We start from the raw sequence: 26843 nt of genomic DNA on the forward strand, positions 1-26843 counted from the left end.
TGCCACCTTCCCATGCACTTGCACAATCTGAATGACACCTGGCCTATTAGGATCATTGTCTGTCCTCCCTCTGTTCCCCTCCCTTGCCTCGTCGCGCCTTGAAGCACTTGTGCATAGGCACGTTATAAATGCCATATCATATAATCTGTAATGTATTGCAATAATATCCACCTATAAAGAACCTAAGGGCACAGACAGATCCCCACTCATCTACCAAACTACACAGCTAATTGCTGTCCTAAGCATACATAAGTTTGAAGCGCATAGCTTATGTGTCTATTTTCTACTATTTGCACAGTACTGTAGTTAAAAAGGCCAATGGCTGTCGAAGAAAAGCATGTGAATAAGCTTAGACCGGGTAGAGGTTTCATAAGATTGAAAATGGCAAACAGATGCCACAAGCTGTGGTGTTTGTAATTCTATGTCAAGACAGGAGGCGAGCATCCTGTTTATTCCGGTCTTCAGCAGTTTCAACAAATCAAAAAACATTTACAAAACTTTCAAATTTATTATTTTTTTCTTTTTAAAACTACATTTCCCATTCAACTTTGTCCTGTCTGTAGTCCTTTGCATGTCCTGCCATGTAACATAGTCCTTACTGTTTCTTTGTTACTCATATTCTTTTCCTGCTCTTCAGCAAGAAAGGTACTCTTTTCTCATGACTGAGAGCGCAAGAGCCAATATTGCAGCCCTAGCGAGTAGCGTAGTGAGTGCGGAAGGAGTGTTTTCGTGTGGAAGAGATGTTTCCCTGGAGTCTTTCTCTGGTGCCTTTCTGTGGAGGCGTGCTGCGGACAGATCCTTCTCTCTGCAGTGGCAGCGCTGTTCTTCTGGTTTATAGCAGCAATACCAAATACTGTGACACGTGGCTTCATAAGAGTAGCTGTTGTCTTCTTTTGCAAAGTGAGTCGTGAGTGTGACTTTCTTGGCCATAGCCTGCCTTACTGTAGCGCATATCCTGGGGAGTGTGACCGCTGTGCCATAGCCCCGGATTGTTTGCTTGCACAATGCCGGCGTGGAGTAAACAAGGCAAGCCCCGCTATAATCTAAGGAGAGGAGGCGGAGGAGAAGCAGGCTCTTCGCCTAAATTGACGAATATCATCTCTAAAAAAGTAAGAGAGGGGTGAGGACCATTTTGCCTGTGTCCAGAGGTACCATACCGGCTTTCTTGCCTGCTAACAAACCCCAGGGAGAGGAGATTTCAATCCATGAGGAGGAGGAAAGTACCAACATTGAAGGAGGTATCACCTGTGGTTCAAAGAACTACGATGATACCAATAACAACTCATTGTTCGACCTCTGCCTCACAATACAACGATCTATGACACCAGTGGTGTAAGATCCCCCGGAACCTTTTAGGTAATAAGGGAGTGGGGGGGGCCCAAGTACTCAGATCAGCTGAGAGTTCCGATTTGCAGGTGAATACGGGAAGATTATCAGCCTCACCCAATTTAGTTCTGGATTCAGAGGGAGCGGTGCCAGTAGAGGAATCCGTGTTAATGGAGATCTCTCTTCCCGCCGGCTCCTCATCTTTAGCGGAGTTGCAATCATCTATAGCATCTTTACAATTTGCCATGAAGATTCTACTTAAATTGTGTGGCCGTGTACATGAGAGTATGTTACCACACCAGACGAGATGAGCAGGGTTCCTGTGGATAATCAAATTACTGAGGAGGTGCCTTCTTCACTTCCTGCTCTGGGTAGCCCTGAAACGGGAATGAATGCGGCACACACGATCACGTTCTTCTCAAGGAAGAAGGGTTGCCTTGCTAAACGAGCAGCACTGCGTAAAGTTCCTTATGTAGAAGCATCACCTCTCCCTGACACATTAGCTACAGGAAAGAAATCCAAAAAGACATGGAAAAGAGTGGTGCATGCTCATAAACTAGCTAGCAAAGGGACTAGGAAATTGACTAGCTGGATTTTGCCTGTTAAAGCGGGAGAAATATCTACTGCCAGTATGGAGGGGGAGCATGACTTGTCAATTGAAAAGGTGCAAGTAGGGGCAAACTACTCCACACAGGACAAAAAAGCAAAGCGCCCTGTACCTTTGGCCCCATTGCAGATGGAAGGCACTGGGGGTGAAACTCCTGTGCGCACTAACTTGCCTGAGAGCAAAATTTGTATTATAAAGAATATCAATCAAAAACGCCAGGGCATTTGGCTACCTAGATCAGCTTTCCTTTCTAAACTGCATTTAATACCACAGCTGCAAGTGTCGTTATCTGATGATTTTCTCTTTTCTGAACCTTTGAAAGGGTTGAACCCCAATGTGTCTGCAATTCATTTCTGACGACTGCCCAGCTGCTTCGCAAACACCAAGATGCATTACGCTCAATAAATATGCACACTGATGTGGATCCGGATCAAGAGGATCCATCCCTGTCAGTTAAAGCGAATAAGGTGGGGGAAATGTCTTCGGGTAAACCTGCCCTTCCGATGGGAAAGGATTTGCGGATTTTGGATATCCAAGTAATGTTGAAATGGATTCGGTAGTCTCTACCTGCAGTCATTCACAAGCAATGAGAATACAGTTTATTATCGTGGGCATTTGCCCACATTTTCTCGACAACTGGTTCCTTATCATATATCAATAATCACATGCTTTTTCTTTTGCAAGAAACATCGCTGACATGCCCCATGGTCATAAATGGGTACACAATCCATTTTGAATAGGCCATTTGCGGGTTTGATCACGGGGTGAGCCATGGCTTAAATTCAAGAAAGATCATGACTAGCCCGGGGGATTTTGTTTTGGCTGTGGAATTGGCTTTCCCATTGAAGGGGGATGGGGAGAGACTATTGCTAGTCCATATATACAATCCACCGGGTGCCAAGCAAAGGGAATTACTCCAGGAGGAACTGCATGAGCTACTTGCAAGTTCAGTAGGATGCCCCAAGAACCAGCATATTTTAATCAGGGGGGGGGGGATTTCAACTGTCACATAACCGGTGGGAAAGGAAAGGTTGAAATCCATATTTAGATACTTGGAGCACTATGTAACATTCAGTATGGGATCCTGAGGGACAGAATTGGCTAAGGTGTTTTGATGATTGGGAACTCGAGATCATAAATGGGCGAACTAAGAGTGATCGTCCAGGTAAACCCACATGGAGCAGAGGTATCTCATACGCTAGATTACATCTTTGTGAGCTGCGAACTAGCTACTATGATTAAAGATATGGTTGTGAGCCCTCATTTTTGGAGTGACCATGAGGCACTGAGCCCGAGTATAGGTGGGCTGGATATGAAAGCCTATATTGGAACTATGGGTGATCTAAAAGTAAATCATGCGGCCAACCGCATAGTTTGGTCAAAGAAAAACATTGAAAAAGCTGCAAGAGCGACAGCCCATTTGACCACTATCAATCCTAAATGTTTTGAGATAATGTCTTGTGTAGAGATTGAAGGATGATAAACTGCCTTTCTGCCTCCCATGCTACCACTAAGCTGAATCTGGCTATTGAGAATCGTGGTCGGGTCAAGTTTTTAACAGTACGATCAGAAATGCCAAGCGTAAACTAAGGGGTGAGATTAGGAGAGCCAAGAGCGTGGCACGATCATTGGCAACTTTCTCATTGATGTCTAGGAGATTAAAGAACGAGTACCACGGATGGCTTAGGTGTTGGAGACGCTCAAGCAGAGATATCCTATGGCAACACACAGCGACAACTCTCTGCAGCAGGAATAACCGCAATATCTGGGCACTTTTGGGTGAAGCTAAGGGTAACAAACCTCATTGATGCACATAAATGGTGTTCATTCCTAGCTAAGCGTAATCTTCGTGTTCTTGCATCGAACTCCACGATAATTGAACCTAACTCTCTGATCCACCCTTTTGCTGTTATAGTTGAAGATCTGGTAAACAAAATCAAGCACCTTAAATCATCTAAAGCCCCGAGCACTAATGGGCTAGCCAACGTGGTCCTCAAGAAAGACCCCAATTTTTGGGCAGCACTCCTCAAAAAACTCTTCGATAAAGTTCTAGCTGACGGCCTGATCCCTAATACTTGGCAGAGAGCAATATTGATCCTGGTGTTTAAAAATGGAATCAAAACTGATCCGAGTAACTACTGGTTGCTTTCTATGTTAGATTGCACAGGGAAATGATTTGCTTCATTCCTGTTTCAGGGTCTGCAAGCCTGGGTGGATCAGGAGGGCATACTGGACAGGTTCCAAAGCGTGCTTAGACGTGATTATTCAACTACTCACAACTTACTCATGATGGCTAAATTGAATACTACAGCACTTTTTCTGAATAACCCACCATTTTATGCCCTATTAATCTATAGGGAATGGCTCTAGCATAAACTTCAGATGTTAGGGTGACCTCCTGGCATCCTCCATTACCTGAAATTACTACACACTAACACTGTTGCATAACGTGTTTGTTAGCAATCTTCCATTATCATTTAAACCTATCCCAAATTGTCCTGCTAAAATTGGATCTACCCATTGCCCAGTCTTGGCCTACGCCGACGATTTGGTCATTTTTGACCACACGTTTGGTGGAATACAACGGTCGCCCGAGGCATTGTGGTCCTATGCGGAAACCTTTGGTCTGACAATTAATCGAGACAAAACTTTAATGATTCTTTTTGCCAACAAGAAGATTGCCAGAGCAAGATTGCAGGTTCAGGCCAGGGAAGTGAGCTACACGGCTGTGTATAAATATCTCGGGGTAGAGTTTGATGCGATGGGGAGATTTGATACATGCATTCAGATATGTCAGAGTAGGGCAGCGCAGTTAACCGCTCTGATCTGCCAATTAAGTAAGAAACAAAGTGGTTATTCCATATGGGGAGCCCGACAGCTATACATACAGTGGCTGGCTCCCTCTCAGACCTATGGGCTTGAAGCTTTAACCATGATCAATCTAAAATGGCTGCAGGTAATCGAGGGAAGGTTGTGGAGGAAGTTGTTGGGACTCCCTCAAAGCATACCTATGGCAATAATCCGCTTCAACCGTGGCATCCTGTCATTAAGATCATTGGTACTGAAGAAAAGAGCACAATTCTACATTAAGATGCTCAATGCCCCTGCTAACCCTCTACTGAAAAGTATGGGTGAGGATGAGCATAAAACCCAGGCGAAGTCGAACCTGAGAAAAAGCATGAAGATATTGTTTCAAGAGATAGAATGGGAACCCAAGAGGGGAGACTATTGCCTTTGTATGAGGTCCTCCCTAGGAAGACGTATTGAACTCTGATTGGGTTGCTTGAATAGTTATGCATTCACATCAACTTTATGATATACATTTAAACAACCTCATTGCTATATGAATCCCTGTCCATCACCTAGTCCGAGAAGATTCATCATGCTTTTGAGAATGAACCACCTGCCTGTTCTTTCTGTAGTGGGTGTGGAGCGAGGTATCCCGAAAGAGGAGTGTTACTGCTGGATGTGTACCAATAGAGAACAGGGGGAAACAATTAGACATGTTCTAACTGAATGCCCCGCTTTGGGAATAAGTTATCTGGGCAGATTTGTCCACCAAACGGAGGCAATAAAAGACATATCATTCTGGAATCATAGTATTAACATGCACAATCAAAGTTTACATATGTCTCTGTATAGGATATGGAACATAGCAGCAAAACGTCTGGAGTGAACATGCATAAAACAAAGAAGTGTGCCAATCAATGAGACCAGTATAACAACAGAATTGAGATCAAATTGAGCAGAATAATGCGATTGGTGGATACAGTATCTTTGGGTATTCCAGGTACCTCGAAATCTCCTTCTGTTGCTAGAAACCTTTGGTGTTACCAATGATTTTGAAGTGCTGAATAGTATTGGAAAGTCTTGGAGTAGATAGTACCATTTGGAGTATACAGTGTATAGGGCATAAACTGGGAATTAACTGAAGTAATTGATCCTAATTGATTGTAAAGGTAGTAATACACTGGTTGAATGAAATCTTCGGAATGTGCAGTTATTTCATGTAAAGACTGAGAAAGTGTATCTGTTTATATGATAAATATTAGATCTTAATTTATGTTTATCGTATTATATTGTATTATTTTGTTATGTGTAAAGTTTTTTTTCAAAACGATCACATTAAATAAAATAAAAATTGTATACAAGAATTATGAATGTGCGCTAAGCATGGGTAAGTAAGGTAGCAGCACCATAAGGAACGCTAGAGCGTAAGAACACGGATCGCTAGAGCGTGACCTATATATTCAGTGAGAGCGAATTCACGAATAATACAGTCAAGCGGAGGAGGCCGGTCCCGTGTCGCACTATCGGCACGCTCGGGGACCCATCCTCCTCCGCATATAGCAGGTGCATCGGCCCCCTCTATCCGGAGGGCGGACAGCAGAGAGCGCAGCGGCCCCCCACCTTTGGGAGCGTGCAGCCACAGAGGCAACGCTCGTTACCGAGCAACCCAGGAACTGCAACGGCACTCAAAGGAATTCGAGCAGCCATTGGCAGGGAGCGCGGCAGCCCCATCCTTGGAGAGGCAAGGCCGCAGCCAAAACGCTCGTATTCCGAGTGATTTTGAAGGAGACAACAGCGCGTAAGTAATACCAAACGAATATAGAAGCTCCAAAACCGCACATCATAGTACCCCCGAAAGGGATAGACCGGTCCAGGAAAAGTTGTCAAGAGAAAGTGCTTGACCTTGCAGGACCACTGGCCAAAATAATGGACCTGGCAGAACGGTCCTGAGACACAGGAGAAGTGGACCCAGAGATACTAGCAAATTGAGCACCAAGAGCAATATGCCTACTGGGTAACGCAAACTGCACTATATCCTCAGAGCAGAGACGAGGACTCTTGCTAAAGATCAACTCCAAGCTAGGAGATCTAGCCTCATACGAAGCAGCCCAGGGTCTCCTCTTCGGAGAGACTTTCAGGAAAGAGATGGGAAGATTTGTAGGGACTTGCACCTCCCTGGAGAAAGCTCAGGCATATATTAGGAAAATATTCCCAAGCAGAGTTTTCATCCGGGACCGGCCGCTATCGGGGTCAAACAGCCAGTCGCTACCAAGACATGGGAAGACCTCAAAATAATAGAGCCCACTACTGGGAAAATAAACAAGACACCTTCTTCCCAGTGAGAGGCCGATTTCCGAGAGGTCGCTGAGGAAGAGTAAAGGGTAGAGGACAGAACTTCCCCGCAGGTGAGACATACTACATACCCACCAGTGGGGGCGAGAAAACAGCGATTCTGGCAGAGCTGGCGCATGCTTGCCTGCAACGCCTGGTTGCTGCAGACAGCCAAAGGGCTGCAGCTAGAATCTGCCCAATAGCCACATCAGAGCCAGATTCGTCCATCGATACACATGGCCCTTGCAGAGAGAGCAAGTCTTTACAGCAAGCTTCAGCAGCTAGTGCAGAAGAGAGCTATCAAAACATGCATAACACCTCCCAGATTTGTAAACAACATGTTCCAGGTTCACAGGAAAGAGAAAGTAAGGCCAGTGATACATTTAAAAGAACTGAATAGCTGGGTGCCATACCACCACTTCAGGATGGAGGGAATTCACCAGCTGCGAAATACTATAATACAGGGTGACTGGCTCACAAGGATCGATCTAAAAGACGCTTACCTCACGATACCAGTACAGAAACAATACCGACCCTTTCTAGCATTCACGTGGGGCGAGCAATAATGGCAATTCACGACAATGCCTTTAGGTTTAGCATCAGCTCCATGGGCCTTCACAAAACTCATGAGGCCGATAGCGGTGGCAATCAGGGAGAAATTGATTTGTATGATCATATACCTGGATGACATCCTGCTGCTAGCAGACAGCAAGAAGACGCTCCAATATCAAACAGAATGGGTGAAAGACCTGATCTCATCCCTAGGGTTCCTAGTGAACCAAGAGATATCCGACACGACCCCAACGCTAGAACTATCAGCCAGAAGGTGAGAGAGATCACAGAATGTCTAGACAAAAGCGTAATAATCTCGGAGGATGCTAGCGAGAATAGTAGGGTTGCTAGCAGCATCCATCCAAGCGATATTTCCAGGGACCCTACAATACAGGGCCCTCCAAAGACAAAAAATAAGACACCTACAACAAGGACTAAAATACCACCAGACAGTGCCGCTGGACCCAGAGTCCAGAACCAAACTGATATGGTGGCTACAGAATATGGACGCCTGGAACGGAGACCGGCACAACCAAGTAATAGAGTCAGATGCAAGCAGAGCGGGCTAGGGAGCCCGCTGTGAAGAGTTAGAGACAGGAGGAAAAAGGAGCGGGGGAGGAACTCCAATTACACATAAACTGTCAAGAGCTGTTGATGGGATTCTTCGCAATCAAAGCCTTCACGAATGACAAAGTGAACTCATGCATTCTGCTGAAGATGGACATCTCAGCTGTCGGAGATATCAATCACCTAGGGGAAACGAAGTCCAGACTCCTAGCGGAGCTAGCCAAGGTTTCTGGCACTACTGCCTCCAATCAGGGACCTCAGTGATGGCAGAGTATCTCCCAGCAACGTTCAACGTAGTAGCGGACTGGAATTCCAGGGTACTTATCTGATACCAGTGACTGGAAGCTAAATGTAGAAGTATTTCAGATGATAGAGCAATTACGGGGTCCGGTTCACACCGACCTATTCAAATCCAGATTGAATAGCACATACTTCAGCTGGAGGTTAGATCCGACAGCAGGAGGAGCAGCGCCTTCTTGCAAAACCTGAGAGGGAATATACATTATGCATTTCCCCCATTCATAATGATGAGCAGAGAGCTTGCGAAAGCGCACAGGGAAGAAGCAGGCTGATTGTAGTAGTTCCAATATGGAAATCACAAGTATGGTTCCCGACACTGATGGAATTGCTAACAGACCACCCAAGAGTACTTCCGGCAGGAGAATACCTACTCACGGACCCAGTTGGGTCATTTCACCCTCTGAGAGTGAAAGGGATTCTCCCGCTTATGGCGTGCAAGATAGCCAGAAGCGATAGGCTCTCCTAGGCATTTCGGCACAGGCTGCACGACATCACAGATTCATGGGCACCGTCCACGCGACAGAGCTACGACGCATCTTGGAGTAAGTGGGCACGGTGGTGCAAGAAGAGACATTTCCATCCCGTTTCTGCCCCTGTAGTAGCGATACTGAACTTCCTAGCAGAACTGCTGCAGGATGGTAAAGCTTTCAGCACGATAGGAGAGTACAGATCCGTCATTTCCGCGTGACACTTACCCATCGAAGGCATCCCAGTGGGAGAGAACACAGCTATGATAAGACTCAAAGAGGTCCGGTTCAGGAGACCCACTGAGCCAAAATACAAGCCCTTGTGGGATGTGACAGTAGTACTGAGGCTTCTAGCTAGCTGGCCAACAAACAAATATCTGTCCTTGAAACAGTTGTCAGGGAAACTAGCCATGCTCTTATGTCTAATATGATGCAGAAGAGTGTCAGATGTGAAAGCACTAGAGGTGAACAGGAAGGCATATGGGCCCGAGGGAGTTACATTTACACTCATCAGGAGGACAAAGACAAGTTCCTCTTTGATAACATACCCCAACCTGCACAAACACCCAAAATGGTGCATAGTGAAATGCATAAGAAAGTACGAAACTAGAACAGCAGAGATGCGAGCAGCAGGAACCACAAAGTTAATAGCGCGTAGGAAACCGCACAAAGCAGTCGCGACAGCCACTATAGACAGATGGGCGCGCGAGGAGATGTAATTAGCAGGAGAAGACCTGTCCAAGTTTGGGGCGCACTCTGTGAGAGAAGCAATGGCTTCAAAAGCGCTAGCTCAAGGGGCGACACTGCAAGAAATTCTGCAAGCAGCCGACTGAACAAGCATAATGCTAGCATCCTGTCTTGACATGAAATGAAGAATACCCCTGCTAATGGCGCAGGGAGTCTTGATTCTATTGAAGACAAGGAGGCAAGCATTACGTTCTGCCCAAGATACACACTGGGGGAATTATACTTGTGCCTAACGTGTATATATTATTGCTTCCAGTTGGGTAATATGGCAGTGTATCCTCCTCCCCAACGCATTCTTTGTATCTTGATGCGAGATGACCAGAAGCGCAATTGAGCCATGTTAAGCTAAGGCCCAGGATTAAAGCGACCAGCAGGAGCGGTTGAGCCCCAGCAGAAGGAAAGGCAGAACAGTTCAGAAGTAAAGGCCCGAACTCTGCAGTTTTTACGAGTTGAGGATCCAGTTAAGAAGTTAAGAGTGCAGTTCAGAGCATTCAAAGAAGAGGAGGAACAAAGGAACAGGAAGGGCTAGGTCACATGACAGGACATGCAAAGGGCTACAGAAAGGACATAGTTGATTGGGAAATGTAGTTTTAAAAAGGAAAAAATAAGTGTTGAAAGTTTGGAAATGTGTTGTGATTTGTTGAAACTGCTGAAGACAGGAATAAACAGAAGTTGAAGCATAATGCTCGCCTCCTTGTCTTTAATAGAATCAAGACTCCCAGCGCTATTAGCAGGGGTAATCTTCATTGTAGAGAAAAAAACAAAATTACAAGTCCCAGAATGCAGAGGGGGAAACCTAGGACTGGGTCAGGGTATCCGACAACTTTCTTTGACCAAAGAGAAGTAGAACTTTTTATGCATCAAAAATAGTGGTTAGCATAATGACCTGATGGGGAACGACATTACACCATCTCTGACCCAAAGACATGATATTTGGATTAGAAAAGGTGTTTACAATCACCGGGAGAAAAGGACTGCCCAGAGCTCCCTGTATTTCACCCGTCAACAGGAAATATACATTTAACTAGACACACTTCTTGTTAATACAGGCAACTGAAACTCAAATTAAAACCGTAAAGTAGGTAGGTAAAGAAGAATAAGGTGCAAATAATGGTTCAGGTATTATTGACTTCCTGTATCGACTTCGTTTTGCCGCCTAGAACTCACCATTTTAAACACGCACTCCACAGACCATTTAAAGAAGAGCTTGGGCGTACAAATGAAACCACTTCCGATTTATCCTTGTATACAGCCCCGTTTCTTGGCCTGGGCGGGGCGGGCGAAGACCCGGGGAACAGACCTAAATAGCTCAGGAGGGGGACACAGTAAGGGGCCCACCCAGAATGCCGACTAGATTAAGCAGCCTGCTGTACTGCTCTCTGCCAACTTGTGGATGACTCCTGTGATGACCGCGATGCATTGTAACATGCAAAGAAAGGAAAGCATATTCCAATCGCAGCGTGTGAAATGCGCTGGAGTCACACAACCTGTGCCCCTCATGGTTTGTGTTGACAGCCTATCAAGTGGGGCAATGTATACATGATGGCTCATTTAACAAGCCATTGTTTTTCCACAGAATGTGCTTAACATTTCAGTGTTAAGAACTGAACATGGGGCATTTGTATCCACCAGCCCAGCACACGTATCAGTTAGCTGACACAACCTATGCATTCTTCAGAGAGAATTAAAATGCCACACAGAACAGGTATTTTCTTTATTTGCATGTCTCTTGGACACAGCAAAACGTTATTTTTTAAATATTACTTTTTAGTTACATATCCTTGAGAAGGTTAACTGTCATTTTTTTGCTTAAGTATTCTAGTGGCTGCTTTGGGACATGGACTAAATGCATCCATTCAGCATGAAAGGTCTTCTAATTTTCTAAACAAGCCAGCCACTGCCTAGCGCGCACACCAGATGGCAACTCAATGTCACTTGACACCTTGATTAGGAAAGTAGAGTTCATTGTGTGCCACCATGCAGACAGTAGTCCATGGCAAATCAATGCAGTGATGCGTGCAGCAATGTTTTCTGCGCTGCACAAACCACCTCCCTGTTGGTTGATGGCATCTATGTACAGTACATATGCCTGTTTTTTGTGTGATGTGTGCAATACCCATACATTAGCATACTGGAACGTTTTGTTTAGCTGGCTATGAGCATGCCATACTGTGCCCACACTTAAACGTATAAAGCAATCAAAGAAGCCCTTCCTCAGCTAAAATTCTTCAGAAACAAGAGGCAAACAAGCCGTGTACCCAATGAGTCTCTGATGTTGGAGCCATTTCATACTCGCATCCAAAAACGTAATCCGTCCAAATGAGTATATATGGTTTATGGTTAACATTTTAATGTTGGGGTGAGTGTTGTGAACACTGATGTGAGCACTAAGTCGTGCATCGGTTATGAATTTAGAGATTCACACGTACAATCATTTTATCACAGACTTGTTTATCCAATATAGAGATCTCTGATCACTGTTGTAGTCCTGAAATGCACTGTGATCCAATGCATGCAAAGCATATAGGAACCCTCACTGGTCTTATTTGTCCCGTTTTCCACTCTCATAGGGGTATTTTGAAAGAGTACAATAAGAGTGTACCAGATTTTCCATTGTGGAATGAGACCCTTCCATCAGAAAATATTTCATATGGTTAGTCTAGTATTGCCCCTTGCGAAATACAAGTGAGGTGGTACGAACAGAACTCCTGCAACACAGGGCCAGTGGGCCCTTCGACCCTGGTAGGCTGGTCACATCGGAGTGTGTCAGTACAGACAGTTTGAAACTGCACTGAAGCAAAGGCTTCCCTAAGAGCAGGTGACTGAAAATATTTTCTTGGACAGGGACAGCTGGGTTTTCACATTAGAATTCTTCTGAAAAGTACTTGCATTACAATGTAATGAAACCAGCATGTACTATTATATTATATAAGAATATATATTATAGAATATAGCAATTATTTATATTGAGTAGGGGTTTTGTCTCACGATACAGTGTTGTAGTTTGGGAGTGACGTTTGCCAGTCGGCAGGAGGGGCGCATTCTGGTGTTTCGCCCCGGTCACCAAGTTGGCTAGAAACTGCCCTGCTTGCATATGCCATGAAAGAAGAAGACTCCATTACTAAAACCTGTAGGAAATGTGACTGCGTAAAAAGCAGTAGCCAACTGCCAAACTCTAGGTAGGCGTCACACATGACAGGCATGTACGTTTTCTGGAACAGACCTGCAGGTACGAGCCTGCTGGATGGCCCAGGGAGTTCGAGTAGAGGAGGCTGCTTCCCGTGTGGTGCACTGCTGTGGCTGGAGATTGCGAAAGGCAAAAGGAATCCCTGCAGAAATTCTGCAGTGCGGCTGCTCTTCCGATACACGAGATAAAACGCGCCCCAGCTGCTTCCTCGTGGACTTCCCTCTGTATGCCGTGTGGCACTCCCACAACCCTCCCTTCACTTCGCCGTTTTAGTGACCCTCCTTCTGTCCTGGTGCCCCTTTGCCCGCCGTCCTCCCGCGGGAATCGACAGGTGCCAAGAAGAGGGGGGGAAGAGATACCATGCAGCACTCGAGAGTGTCCCCCCAATACATCCTCGACGCGTCCCTTCCTTCCGGGCCGGTGCCCATGCTCTTCATGGTGTCGCCCCGGTCCCTCCTGCTGCATACTTGCCAACATTCTGTGACCTAAAAGATGTAGGATTTTTCAAGTTTCAAAAATATTACTTAGCATAAAAATGACATCAAAGGAAATTACAGAAAATGCATGGTTGGAACGACTGGAGAATTCGAATATGCACAACCTATCAAACAGCACAACATGGAAAGATGTTCAAATGTTTTAAATGTATAAATCTGAATGGTAAATCAACACCAACCACAACGTTTGGCACTGCTCTGCAGCAGCCCGGGAAGTACACAGTTGTTACTGCAGTGCAGGTTGAACACTGAACAGCATGGAGACTGATACCCTCCTCTTTCCAATAGGAAGATGCTGTGTGATGGTGGTACTTTCTGCCACTTGCCTTCACTGGAGGTTCACCTAAGGTCTATCCTGGCCAGAGTGCAGGAAAGAGTCATGTAGCCGTCAGGTCACTGGATTGGTCTGATCCCACCAGTCAAATGCATCACTTACCCGCCCACTGCACAGCCAGATTAATTGCCTTAGAGTCGCATAAATTACCTGCCACTGTAAAAAGGAGTTGGATCCGTCACCCAAATCAGTAGGCGGTAGGACTGCTTAAAACGCAGTAGCCTACTGCCTAAAACCGTAGGGTTGGCAAGTATGCTGGTGTACCGTCCATTGCCTCACTTCAGCAGGCCTCCACTCCCCGGGGCTGGCTCCATTCCCCCACACCCCCCCCCCCAAGAGTCCCGCCCCATCTCTCCCTGCTCAGTGTCCAGCCTCCCGTCGCTCCACCCCGCACTTCTCCCTCCTCCGTCGGATTGGCACCCACACAGCTGGCAGTTATCCCGCCAGGTCTTTCTGGTTTTCCCAGACAGCCCTTTCTTCTCCTTTGTATTATTACTTCCTTTGATGTGTGTCAGGTGCTGTCCGATACCGCTGGGCGCTCGCATGAGAAGAGAAAAAAATAAGACACAAGCATAATCTGATGTACCAATTAAATCTGTAGAACCGGAATAATTTCATTAAAAACACTCATTTCAATAATCTTTCTTTGACTAACTACGCGACATAGGTTTGCTCAGCAGCGTTTCGTATCTCAACGTCTTTTTCCTCAGATCTGCACGTCTTGAAACTTACTTCAATCGCCCCATAGTCTTCTTACATCAGAACGCTACCTCTATCCATTCTTCTGGCTTCTCAATCATCAGGATTCTTTGGAAATTTGACAAAATCTACATATTTTCTCCTCATTCCACAGCTGTCAGCAAGGTGCCTCAAGTTTCTGTTGCCAATTTACACCCGGATCTTATGGAATAGTTTCAATCTTAGGAGTCTCTCCTACTGGTAGAGTGCTTGGTTTGCATTCATAAGCTGTTGAGATCAAATGGTGGGACGCAATGACTCCGGAGCCCAAGTGGCAAGTTACGGGTACGGTTTTATCCCAGTAATCGGAACATAAATCTTCACGTATAGATGCCCAAGTAAAGAAGCCGCAACGCCCCCAACCGTCACTTACCAAAACCACAATCGTCAACATTCTACTGCACGGCTCTTGCAGCATGACGTCACATCAGTTTTTGTTGGATATGGCAGACTCACAGATTTTAGTGGCTTTTCTGATTTATTTATTTATTTATGGGTTTATAAAGTGCAGAAAGCATGCAGGCATTGAGGCTCATAACATACACAATGAGACTAACAAATATAGCATTGGACAGGAGGCCTCACCTGGCCTATCCTCTCTAGGCTGGGCCTGCTCGTCGCTTAAAGAGAGATGTTTTTAAGCTTTTCCTCAATATGATCAATGAACTCATGATGAAGGCGAATGGGTGGGATGTTAAGACAGCCAAGGCCTTCAAACAGGCATGAAACTTGATTTTAACTGATTCTCTGGATGGCAGATGTAGTGGAGAATAGGAAAGCACTGATCTGGGGCCAACAGGACAGGTCAACGAGTCCCAGTTTTGTCGTCAGCTGGAAACAAAGGAGGCATCTTCCAGTAACCTGACTTGCTAAGATATGGATCATCAATGGCACCCGTACATTGTTGTGGCAAAGTAGGTAGGACAATTTGTTAAGGAATTGTAGGGGTTCAGAGGTGCCCCATTGGTTAATTCTAGCTATGGCAGGCCAAAAGGGCAGGGTATCGTCAAATCTAGTGTTCGCTCATGATTTTAATGGTTGTGCCAGTTTCAATGACAAATCAAGTGCTTTTATCACATATAAGTAGAGTTACTTCGGGCGATGATCTTGTAATCACCAAGTTTGTCATGAGATAGTTAAACCTGTTGGTGGCATCAGGCTTGTGATTGAATCAAGCACTTTAGGTGCAACCGCTGAGGACTTCAGGGTCATGGAACGCATTGACTTTTGTGGTGTAACAGCGGTGTGACAAGGCCAGCAGGAGACCCCACAAAAAGTTGTCCTGGAACGCAAACATGATTATTAGCCTACCGAGCCACCCAGACTCAGCACGCAATGAACCCACGTGGAAAACGTGGGTGGGTCTTATGAATTTTCAACACACACATGCCCCCCCCACACCCTGCCCCCAACTGTGAGAAAGGAGGCCTGATTGGCCAGGGACAGTTATCCAATCCTAGCAGAGAAAGGAGTGGAAGTGTTCGTTTTTCATGTGAGGTCCGAGGTAGAGGACCAAGACACCAACAGGTGAATGGAAGGAACACAAGAGTGTGGAAGCCATTTGTCGAACAGGTGAGGTATTGGCTAAGGATTGAAAGTGGTTCTGCAGTGTGAATGTTCGTAAATGTGTATGAAGTGGGACCAGGTAGTTTAAGAAGTGATTTGAATAAGAAATGGCAGGGTGGTTCTAGTTAGTCACACTAGCCTAAGAAATCATGAGTTCATTGAACACACATGTAATCAACAAAGAAGATTTTAATCTTTTCTGTTTGATAGAACACTACAGCCAACACGTGTTTTGACACTTTGTCTTCGTCAAGGCAATGCTGACTTGAGTTAGCCCTAATGGTCTTCGGTAAAAGTCTGTTTTTAACAATAGTCAGCTTCCCAGGTACGGTGCAGTGCAGTTCTGTTGGAGAACACTCAGGCTTGGGAATTTGAAGGAGTGGTAGTGTTTCCTGGCAGCATTGGCTGGCTGTAATTTGAATCCCTAATGGAAGGAGGAACGTCCCTTGCATTAGTCTTGTGCTGCAATAGTGTGGGAAGAGGGTGTAGTATTGGAAGGAGGAGAATCCTCAAAGGTCGAAGGCAAGACATAGGAACAGAGACTATATCAAAGGAAAAAAGGAGTCATGAGTGGATTGAGATAGAGTGGACAAGAGGAAAGAATAGATAAGGGAGAGGAAAGAGTGGGTGTGTTGGTTTTGGGTTATTTGTTCGTCTGATAATTCTTCACGGCGAACTGTTTGAAATTAATCTGTTAGCATGCAAACAATTATGAGACCAAGAAACAACCCCAATCCCTGCAAACATTCACCCAAAATACCAACACCCCCACACCCTCAACCCTACTTACCTGCCTACTTGCCTCCAGGTTCACAGCAATTCTGCGGCGTCAGATCCGTCTAACGCAGGTCGGATCTGATACCGCAGGGACCCCTTTTCTTCTTTAAACATTCTTTTTCTGTCCCCCATCCTTCCTCCCATGCTAAGGAAGCGTGGTACAACCCCGCAAACCGCAAGGCCAAACATACCGAACATGGGGAGCAGGGGTCACCCCCAGTCCTCACGTTCGGTATGTTTTATAATCCATCAAATGGAACTGTCCGAATTTCAACAAATTTACCATTCAATCGACTATAATCAGTCAGTTAGGCTAATACCAATGTGTCAGAAGCCTGAATCACAGTGTGTTTGTAAGGCACTAACCCAAATTCCATGATTTCACTAACAAATGGATAGGTTAGGGACAGTTAGGAGGTCCCAGAGGAAGGTAGAAGAGCCGTCATTTAGATTATGATCTATAGCATAAGTCTGTTTTTTAGACACTAGGGGTCAACATTTGATAGCACTAACTGGGGGTTTATGCATGCCTGGGTTAGGAAGAAGAGTCATAAATGGACTAGAGAGAGGGACAGCCCTAGACCCCACAAAAAGAAATACTGTTGGACCATCTCTGCAACTTGGAATGATTCGTGTGCCATCAAATGACACTGGTCGCTACATTGGAAACAGTTTTCCCATCTCTACACACTGCTTGAAACCGGTTTTAATAAACTACACTTGTATTTTTGGCCCATTGCAGGGGCATGGTCCTTTGATTGGGAATGTGAACCTGCATATTTAGCACAGTCATGAAACTGAGTCTTTAATGTTCCTGGATTGCAGCCTGTTTTATGGGCCACGAAGGGTGGGATCTCGTGGATGTGGTAGTAATGCCATCACTTCGTTGGGGTCTCAATGGCACTTTGCGAGTCAACTCTTTCATATGTTTTGATAAGGTCAATTATTAGCTCAGCAGTAGCGGTTTGCTTTAAAGGATGTTTACGAAATGTGGAGAAAGTAGATCCTTCAATAATACGCAAGCAGACGGCTCTCAAACTGGCAGTGAGTTACCATTTTGTGTAAGTGGAGAACGAACTCACCCATATTTATATGTGCCGGTTGAGAGCATTGGTTGAAGGCATAGTGTTTGTAGTCTGTCGGGTTGAGTGACAAATGTGCCATTAGCACAATGATTATATTGGCGTAGGACTGTTTATCAGTGTCAGGGAGGGTTTTGATAATGCTCTTCTTCTCGGGACCCGAGATTAGTAAATATGTCGTCCATAGTATTAGTATTGTCTTCACCCATGGCTTTGCTATAAAGTCTTGGAAGTCCTCCACCCTTTCAGAACCCAATGGCCCATGGTCAGATAGTGTCGCTAGTTCAAAAGGGAGATGGTTTGAATAGTAAGGATGCTCTGTGAGAATATGAAGGTACTGTTCCCTGCGAGGGGAGGTGCTTCGTCGGCACACATGGTGTTGCAGGAGGTCTTTTGGTTTGTGGTTGAAGTGGGCTGGTGGCTTATGTAGCCTGTGCACACTTACCCAGTTTTTGAGTTTCTCTTTCCCTAACTTTTTCTTAAGATTGAAGAGAGCATGCAGTGGCAGAGGCATATGCGGCTCAATCTGTTTGGTGGAAGGGCAGTGCCACTGGCCCTTGTTCACTGACCTATGCCACCATAAATTGACACAAGGCATAAAATAAGCAGTGTCGCATAGCAATTTTCTATGCAATTCTGTAGATGTGCACATTGACACTTTTGTAGCACAGCTTGCTATTTATATTACCCTGTTCAATGAAAGCACAACTTACACTGCATTCCACTCTTGCACTCGGAGCTCTCCAGCCTATTTTCTCTGTTCACTATAAGTGAAAAGGGGCTAACGGAGAGAGAGAGTGCAGCATTAAATCATCTCCTTCACTCTTAAAAGTGCCAAAGGCCTGAGTAGGAGTGCCAAGCAAGAAACGTCATTTCTTTTTCAAATAATTGCAAACCAGAAGTAATCGGTATGATACTTTTATTAATGACCAGTGTGTGTTAGCTTTATTTTTTTAAAGGATAGTCCAACAATTACATTCCTAAAACAATAAGTTGTTACATAATGCATAAATACTGTATTGCTACTGTAAAACACTGCATTTTCTCCTGTTTTCCATTAACATTTAGGTTAGGGTATCTAAATATAGTTTCAACTACATTTCATTTTGTTGAAGAAGGTATATCATGTTGACGAGTGACCACTTTTGAAACGTACATGATCACATGGCCAAATGCTTTAGATGGCAGGCAAACCTAGTTCTGTGACCTGCTGGTTGCATTCATCTGTGCAAGGGGTGCTCAACCGTGAACAGATCCAAACTCCTTCACATTCTATCTTATCACCATGTTGCTTTATACTAGCTACACTGAATGTGAGATGGCTGTAAACTACTGTATTCCCCCTAGCTTGTGCAGTTATCTGCCTGCTATGGCTTCTACTCTGCTTAGTCTCTTACTTTATTTCCTCCAACATAATGAAGACACAAATGTAAATTCATGTTTACTCAAACTATTGATAAATCAATCCATCCAGTCTGTAAATCTACTGCAGTAACATGAACTGTAGTTGCCCCCCAAAGCATGCTTTGCTCTCCGATTCTGATTGCATAATATATTACTATCTGCGGTAGAGAGCTGGCCACTCCAGAGGGCAGGCACGCAAGCATTAATCCGCAAACAGCTGCCTGCATTTCGCGCCCTGCCAGTCTTCACCTTGTCCTTGGAGGCGGTCCCTAAATACAAGTCTCCACTGGAGTGCCACAACTTGACCACCCTTCCCCACTAACCTGCGCCCTTCCTAGCTCACCTCCAGGTCTTGCTCACAGTTATTTTCAATCACGGTTATATATGCAATTTCTTTTAAAGGGAAGCAAGAATTGTTCAAAGCCTGGTTCTCTTAAAAAGAAAAATTAACACCCCAGATGGCCGCTTCAATTGCTAGTAGCGATAAATATAGCTTTCATGGGTGTGCAGGGCTGGAATACTGTACTTGGGCCTACCTGGCTCAAGCTTCAGGACCTTTAGCAGCCCTGCCTTCCCCAAAAGTGGAATTTTAATGCTAAATTGAAAACAGTGGATATCAACGAAAGGCAAGTGTCAATTTGTACACCTGAAGTTCACAATTACCATGCCTGCCGAAACATAATACTACGTACTTAGACTCGGGCTATGACGTTCCTTTTAACATTGTGAAATGTTTGCTTTATGAAACTTCTGAACTTCTCCTTACACAGCAAATGATGGGTCAAGCATACAATATACGGGACAGTGCCATGTGCAATACCGACTGAACCCCGCTGCACAGATCCTTGCACTGAAAACAGTTTTTCATAGCCTTTCTATCATATTAATTTATTTATTGGTGTCCATTAATGCAGATATCCTTTACATTTTACCGACACTTTTTACCGACACTCCTCTCACTAATATCTTACTACAGTGATACACAAAAATGCTCTATTGTTGCTCATTTTATGTCTTGCGACTACAAAACTGCTAAACAAATCAATTTGTTTTCCAATCAAAAACATTTTAAATAGCAATCTCTGCTAATCAATTTTTGAAAACAAATGTACGCTTTGCAACAAACGACAGACCTAACCTGCTCACCACTGGGATGACGTGACACTCCAGTGTCTTGTGTCCCATATGTTCACAATTATCCACTGTATGTAGGAGTTAGGTCATATGGACCCTAGACGTCATATTAATGGCATCTTGGCATGTGAACGATGACGCCACACATATATACAATGAAGTCACGCATCTGGGGTACATTTTCTTACTGTACGGCCCAATTTTCTATGTGGCAGTCATATTCATGGGCGTTGTCATGAATTCAGTCCTGGAAGAGAGGTTTAATTCCAATGGGATCTACTAGGTGAAGTAACGAGTTAAGGCATTAGGTTACTGATAAATAAATTACATTTTCTGAAAGGCAGACATTTTGGGATTGTCTTTTGTGTCTTCTAGGTATTGAGGGTTTCCCCTCCCTAGATAGTTACTCCTGCCCACAGAGCTATATGGTTTTCAAGAGGTTTCAGGCCAGTACCTTGGTACCACTTGCAGAAGAAGACTTAGACTATGTCAAGGTTTCCGTTCCCCACCGTCCCTCGCCGCCATGTGCAGAAGCGGAGTGCACACGTGGCTGGCGGTTTCCTGCGGCCCGGCCTTCCTGTGCAATCATGCCCCCTTCGGTTGCCATGACCATGCACCCTTCTGACACAGCGCACAATCACGTCATCAAAGGAGGCTTTCAGCCGAGATGCCTAAGTACACGTACAATTCAATCTGCTAATGCTTCTGATTGTAAGTTTTTCTACGTTTCATGCTTCCTGGTCCCTCTATGTTCTGCATTGCTTTCCTGGTTACGGATCTCCTGCTCTGCTAACTCTGTTCATATTTGGATTTCTCCTGTGATACTCGAACCTGCCTCTGGTAATTCGACCCTGCCTTTGAATTAACCCTTTTTTGTACTTACTCCTTGTTGATTACCTGGCTCCTGAACCATTTTTGTACTAAGGATTTCTTACTGTATTTTGTACTTGCTTCCTTTTTGATAACCTGGATTTTGACAAATGTTTCTGTTCCTACGGATTTCTTACTAAATTACCCATTTATTTCCTCTCAGGGGGTTGTAACTTTGGACGCACCTTGCTGTTGTCATTGCTTCTCTGCTTACCGTTAGTGTGCCCTCATTCCTTACTAATCAAATTAACTTCCCTTCCCTTCCCTTTCACCCTACCTCCTTAAAAACCCACCCCTGGATGTTTTGCTACTACTCAAATTCAGACAATCTATTGAACAGCCTTTCCACAAAGAGGTTTTTTTTCCCACATAAACATGATCATCATTTAGAGTCTATTCACAGTACATTCAGGTTAGTCTTTCTTTCACTTCTCTATTATACTTAACTTTCCATTATTCCAGCCTGGTGAATACCTGGTGGCATTGTTTGCTCTTCCAGGTGAACCACCATCCTGTCCATAGGACAGGGTGGTATTTCATAGGGAAGGTCACCCTCTCGGAGGAGGCCTCCTCTGGGCTTTTCTATCATCGTTCCAATCTGGTCATTACCATTACTGAAGTCCCGAGTGCTACGGTTTGTGTAAGTATTTTTACAGACAACTGTAATTCATCTTAAGCATAACGTTTTCATTATGGTTTTCTGTTTCTATTGTGTCACAGGAGAGAGCATAATCACTGCAGGGTAGGGATCTCTCCTGGAATGATTTTAACACACTAGAATCAGTGCGTCTGTGAGGGAGTTACTCATTTAATTGTCTGGGCTGTATTAATTTTTTCTCACAGTGAGGTTACAAGTTACAATTCACATATTTCAGCCCTCAGCAGAATCTATGAATATGTATCCTATTCTACTATAATAGTCGCTGATATTGAAAAATTCTACAATACATTATTTTCTTCTTACTTTGTTCATACAATGCCACCCGGCTTCTTGAAGTTCTGATCATTCCCACGGGGAATCACACATTTTAGGCATACGATTTGTTTTGCTTGGGGGACGGGGGACTCAAGGTGGGTATCAGTCCAACTAAAGAGGAAAACTACGATGGGCTTGGGAGCATTATATATGGACAGTATCCTTCCTCTCAAAACGCAACTTAATGGTTTAGAACCACAACACATTTGTTCGGCTTATCTCTGTGTGTAGGCGTCATTGTATAGCTCGTTTATATAGGAGTTTATGTTGCATGAAATATCTGTATGTCTTGAAGCAAACTGTGGAATGGTTTTGAAATATACAGGTACACTCATTTTTTCACAGGGTTTTTATTATATCAGACTGTTTTACCTTGCTGTTCAATTCCATAGGATATGATACATGTGGGTTAATGAACTGGCTTTATTAAGAACAGGATAGTTTAAATCACTAGGTGAAGTTGATCCTTATGTAGTTTTGTCAGACCAAGGCACATTCACTCATTAGGTTTCAAAACCGTACGCAGCACATGCGGGCAGGTCACTTTTATGGCAGTATAGGCCAAGCTCAGTAGGCAGTCTATCTGGATGGCAAGGTGTTAAAAACAATGTAATTCACAATACCCGAAAATAACAGGCAAACATTTAAAATAAAATAAATAGGGCTACACTACACATACATAGCGGGGACCACATGATCGTCAACTGCAAAGAAATATAGAAGTATCCTAAAACATTATCTTTTTGCAGGCAAACGCCCTATGATGGAAAAACAAGATTATTTTTTCAACTCCATTCTCTTTTGCTAATATTGCCAGCTTATTGAATTGAAAAAGGAATCTGGCACAAAGGTCTTCTTCCCAGTAGAGGACGTGTGCCTGCAAAAGGACTAGAATGTTTAATGCCCAGTACATTTTTCTTTGCAGTTGGAGCATCCCAGGATTCAAATTTGGCAACCGGTCCACGATTAGCTCAGAGCATGTCTTGATAACAGTCTGTGCTAATCATAAAAGCAGAAGTCCAGGTTCCTCTGGAACATGGAGTGAAGCGCTTGATGGCCTGAGTTTTGATCAATCGATTGGCACCAGTTTTCCTTGTTGCCCTTGTAACAGACGGAATACATGATGACTCTAAAATGGTTTCCTTGTAGTTCTGTTGAGCACATATTCAGTTCTTGAGGCTGCAATTTCAAAATAAAGGTTTCTCTCATCTCAGATTTGGTCTACTAGATAGCAGGGCTTCATTAAAGAAGGTTGCTGTTCCCACCCAAGCTTTACCTGGGAAATAACAGTGGCCTTTCTGCTGGTGCCTTTATTCCAATCATGATCCATCACAGGCAACGCAAGTCCAATTCTGGTTAAACAAACGTAGTGCCTCCAAGCCGGGTAAAACCGGGGTTTGTTTTCCCCTCCTTACATATACACTCACGGCCACCATTCCATTGGTTAAACACTGGGAGTAAACATAAGTTGTGCCCCCAAGCCGAGGGAATACCAGGGTATTTTTTCCCCTCCTTACAAATATACACATATATAAAAAGCCTAATTATAGACTCATGGCCACCATTCCATGCTGTGACTATATGCGTACAGGATTTATAATTAAAAAATCTAGTTGGGCAGCAATTGAACTGCAAATAGGGTTATAGGTAGGGTGTGGCATTAGAAAAGGTTGCTGGGATGAGTGGGTGTCGATGCAGAACTCTGGAATTTTTAAGAGAAGTAGGGTTATGACTGCCTTCCCCTGGTCCGCTTCTTTGGTTTGGTCCATCTGGTTCACTTCCCTGGCAAGTACTGCCATGAAGAAGGTGACTTGTATCACTCTTTTGGTGTGGGTCCCAGGCCCTGGTTTCTCTTCTCCTTTGGCTTGGTCAACTTGATTCACTTCCCTGTCAAGTATTGGCATGAGGAAGAGGACTCGTATGACTCTTGGTTTGGATCCCGACCCTGGTTTCTCTCCCCTTCTCTTTATGTCCCCTTGGCTGCTTCGTTTGCCAAGTAATGACACAAGGGGGATAGTCTTGCTCAGTATGTCCTTGCAGGGCTTTTGCCTCTTGTATCTTCCAGCCCCTACCAGTCCACTCGCCTCTCAAGTTACCTTGCCTGTTCCCGGGATGTGTGGCGGGTTCTTCCTGGGGTCTCTCTCCAACTGCATATGCTGCGTGTGCGTCTCTGACTTCACCTCACAGATCTCCTGCCCGGCACTTGGAGCGACAGTATGGATGCTGCCTCTTGCATTAGCATCATTATCTGCCAGCCTCCCGTTACCATCTGGACGCCGTCGGGAAAAGGAGTCCCATTGTCCTCTTGACCTCGGGAGCAGACTGCTCTCGGATCTTAATGTCCTTCACGAAACGTAGGGTGAAGGGAGCCAATCTGATCTACCAGGGTAACTTGTCCCAAAGACTGGTGCATAGGAGGAAAAGGCCCATTTCGTAACTGTTTCCCAAGGTCCAGCCCTTTGGTTTCAGTCTTGTGATGTGGATTCTACTGATGCACTGGCTTTCATCGAGTAGGGAATTCCTCAATCTGGTAGAATGGTGTTTTAGTTGGGAGTACTTTGTAAATGGTTCAGGTTGTTTTGGGCATGATGCATGAAGTTCCTCGAGGATAACCGTACCTTCCAGGCTTGGTCCAGACAAGGGCGGGTTCGTAGAAATATAAGTGTTTAAAAGTACCTCGTCAGCTAGCATCTAACTTGTTAGTCTGTCAGGAGTCAGGCCGGAGAGCACAGGGCAAAAGCTATATCTCACAGTATGCACTGTAGATTAGGGGAGATTTCTGAGGCAATGCTAGCATACATCAGAAACAGGGTACATACCAAGCTTATCTGAGTTGAGACAGGTATTCACAGGAACTGCAGGGGCAGGAGCGAACTGCAAGTAAAGAGACTGAAAGAAAGCAAAGACAACCTAATATACTTGGAAACACGGACTGATCACAATAAAGGGTTTACTGGAATATGATAAAGAGTCTCCAGGGATTAGGGACAGTCCATGGGATCGGTACCATCAGATTGCTCTTAACAACAGCAGCGTCATGCGTTATGCATGATGAAGCAACTGTTGTACTCAGTGTAAGGGTAAACCTCGAGACCATATACTAAGGCAGGTTAGACGCCAACGGACTAGACGAAGGCAACAGAAGCCTTTCCCTTATCTGATCTGAACAGAGACTAACCCAGGGATGACACTGTAAATGAATACAGAGCGGAGGCGCAACAGTGGACCAAATGTAATACAGGAGGAAAGCAGCGTTGAAAGAAATAACCAGGGTTTGCACAGGATAGAGAAACAAAGTACAAAGCAGAGGCTGGAATATTAGACTACACAAGGCAAAGGACTCAGACAAGATAGGTTGCTGCCAACACAGCGAATATGAGGGGTTCAGAGTACTTAAGAACAGGCACTAGAGCCATGGACTGAAGTCAGGTAATATTGCAGGCAAGGAACAAACAGGAATAGTTAAAGAGTGCTATAGCAGAAAGAAAGAGAAAAGTTAGACAGAAACAGGACAAGTCTGAAGCAGAAATACTTAGCGAAAACAGGGTGTTTGCAGAAAGGCAGAAAATATAATCAGTAAAGAACTGAATGTCTAACGGCAAAACAGGACACGGTTTCAGAAGTCAAAAGCTGGAAATCAAGGAAAGGTTCAAAAACAGGCAGACTGCAAAAGCAGACTGGAGAGAGCGTTGCAAAGCAGCAAAAACCAACAGGATTCAAAAGCCAAAATCAGGCTATTCAGGAAAGGTTAAAAAACTGGTCAAAGGAGCATGAACTCCCAGTGGAAGCAGTTGAACGGCTTCTGTTCAAAATGAGCTTATAAAGGCTCTCCCAGCCAACAGCCCCACAGGGTACTCCCAGTGGAAGCAGCTCAACTGCTTCCACTGGGAGTTCATGCTCCTATGGCCAGATTTTGAACCTTTCCTGAATATCCTGATTTTGGCTTTTGAATCCTGTTGGTTTTTTGCTGCTTTGCAGCACTCTTTCCATTCTCAGTCAGCTGTGTTCAATCAAGCCCAGTAGCCTACAGCAGTGGATTGCAATTAAAGTCTCTTTAGCTCTCAGCAGCCTAACCTATAGATGTTTGGAACAGGTGATTGCAATTAGTGCCTTTCCAGCTCTTGTTAGCTTTCTGCAAACAAATGTACTTAATATGCCTCCTCCAGCCCTCTGCCTCTTGGACAGTGTACATGCACCTGCTGGTTTAACCCAAAACACGGAATGGAACATGAAATGAGACGGTTCGATAAATGCAGTGGTAAAACAAGTAAATGCATGCAGAGGCAGTGTGAAAGCTTTAATTTTACAATTCGATGTCGTGACCGGAGGCTTCCTATTATGTATAACTTCTTTACTGACACAACCAGCAGCAAAGATTTGAAAATCTAACAAACACAAACATTTTTAAAACGATATACAACACAAGAAAAAACATAAAGACCCAGGTCAGCCAATCAGGGTCTTTCCCTCCTATAAATGACTATGTAGCTAGTCCCTCATCCTCTTTGCTGCTCGACCAGCAAATCCGATTTTTCTTTCTCTACTGTTCAAGAGAGATATCTCTCTCTCTCTCTCTCTGTCTCTCTATATA

At 44.6% G+C, this 26843-nt stretch overlaps 1 protein-coding gene across 3 annotated transcripts in view; it reads right to left on the minus strand.

Annotated features, from left to right (window-relative positions):
- ACAP1 (ArfGAP with coiled-coil, ankyrin repeat and PH domains 1) overlaps nucleotides 1–26843 on the minus strand; it is a 671900-nt gene that overhangs the window by 428696 nt on the left and 216361 nt on the right. The gene's annotated exons all lie outside the window — the stretch shown is intronic.

The sequence above is a fragment of the Ambystoma mexicanum genome, chromosome 1p (assembly GCF_040938575.1).
Source record: "Ambystoma mexicanum isolate Mex_15411 chromosome 1p, UKY_AmexF1_1, whole genome shotgun sequence".
Classification (NCBI taxonomy): Eukaryota; Metazoa; Chordata; class Amphibia; order Caudata; family Ambystomatidae; genus Ambystoma; species Ambystoma mexicanum.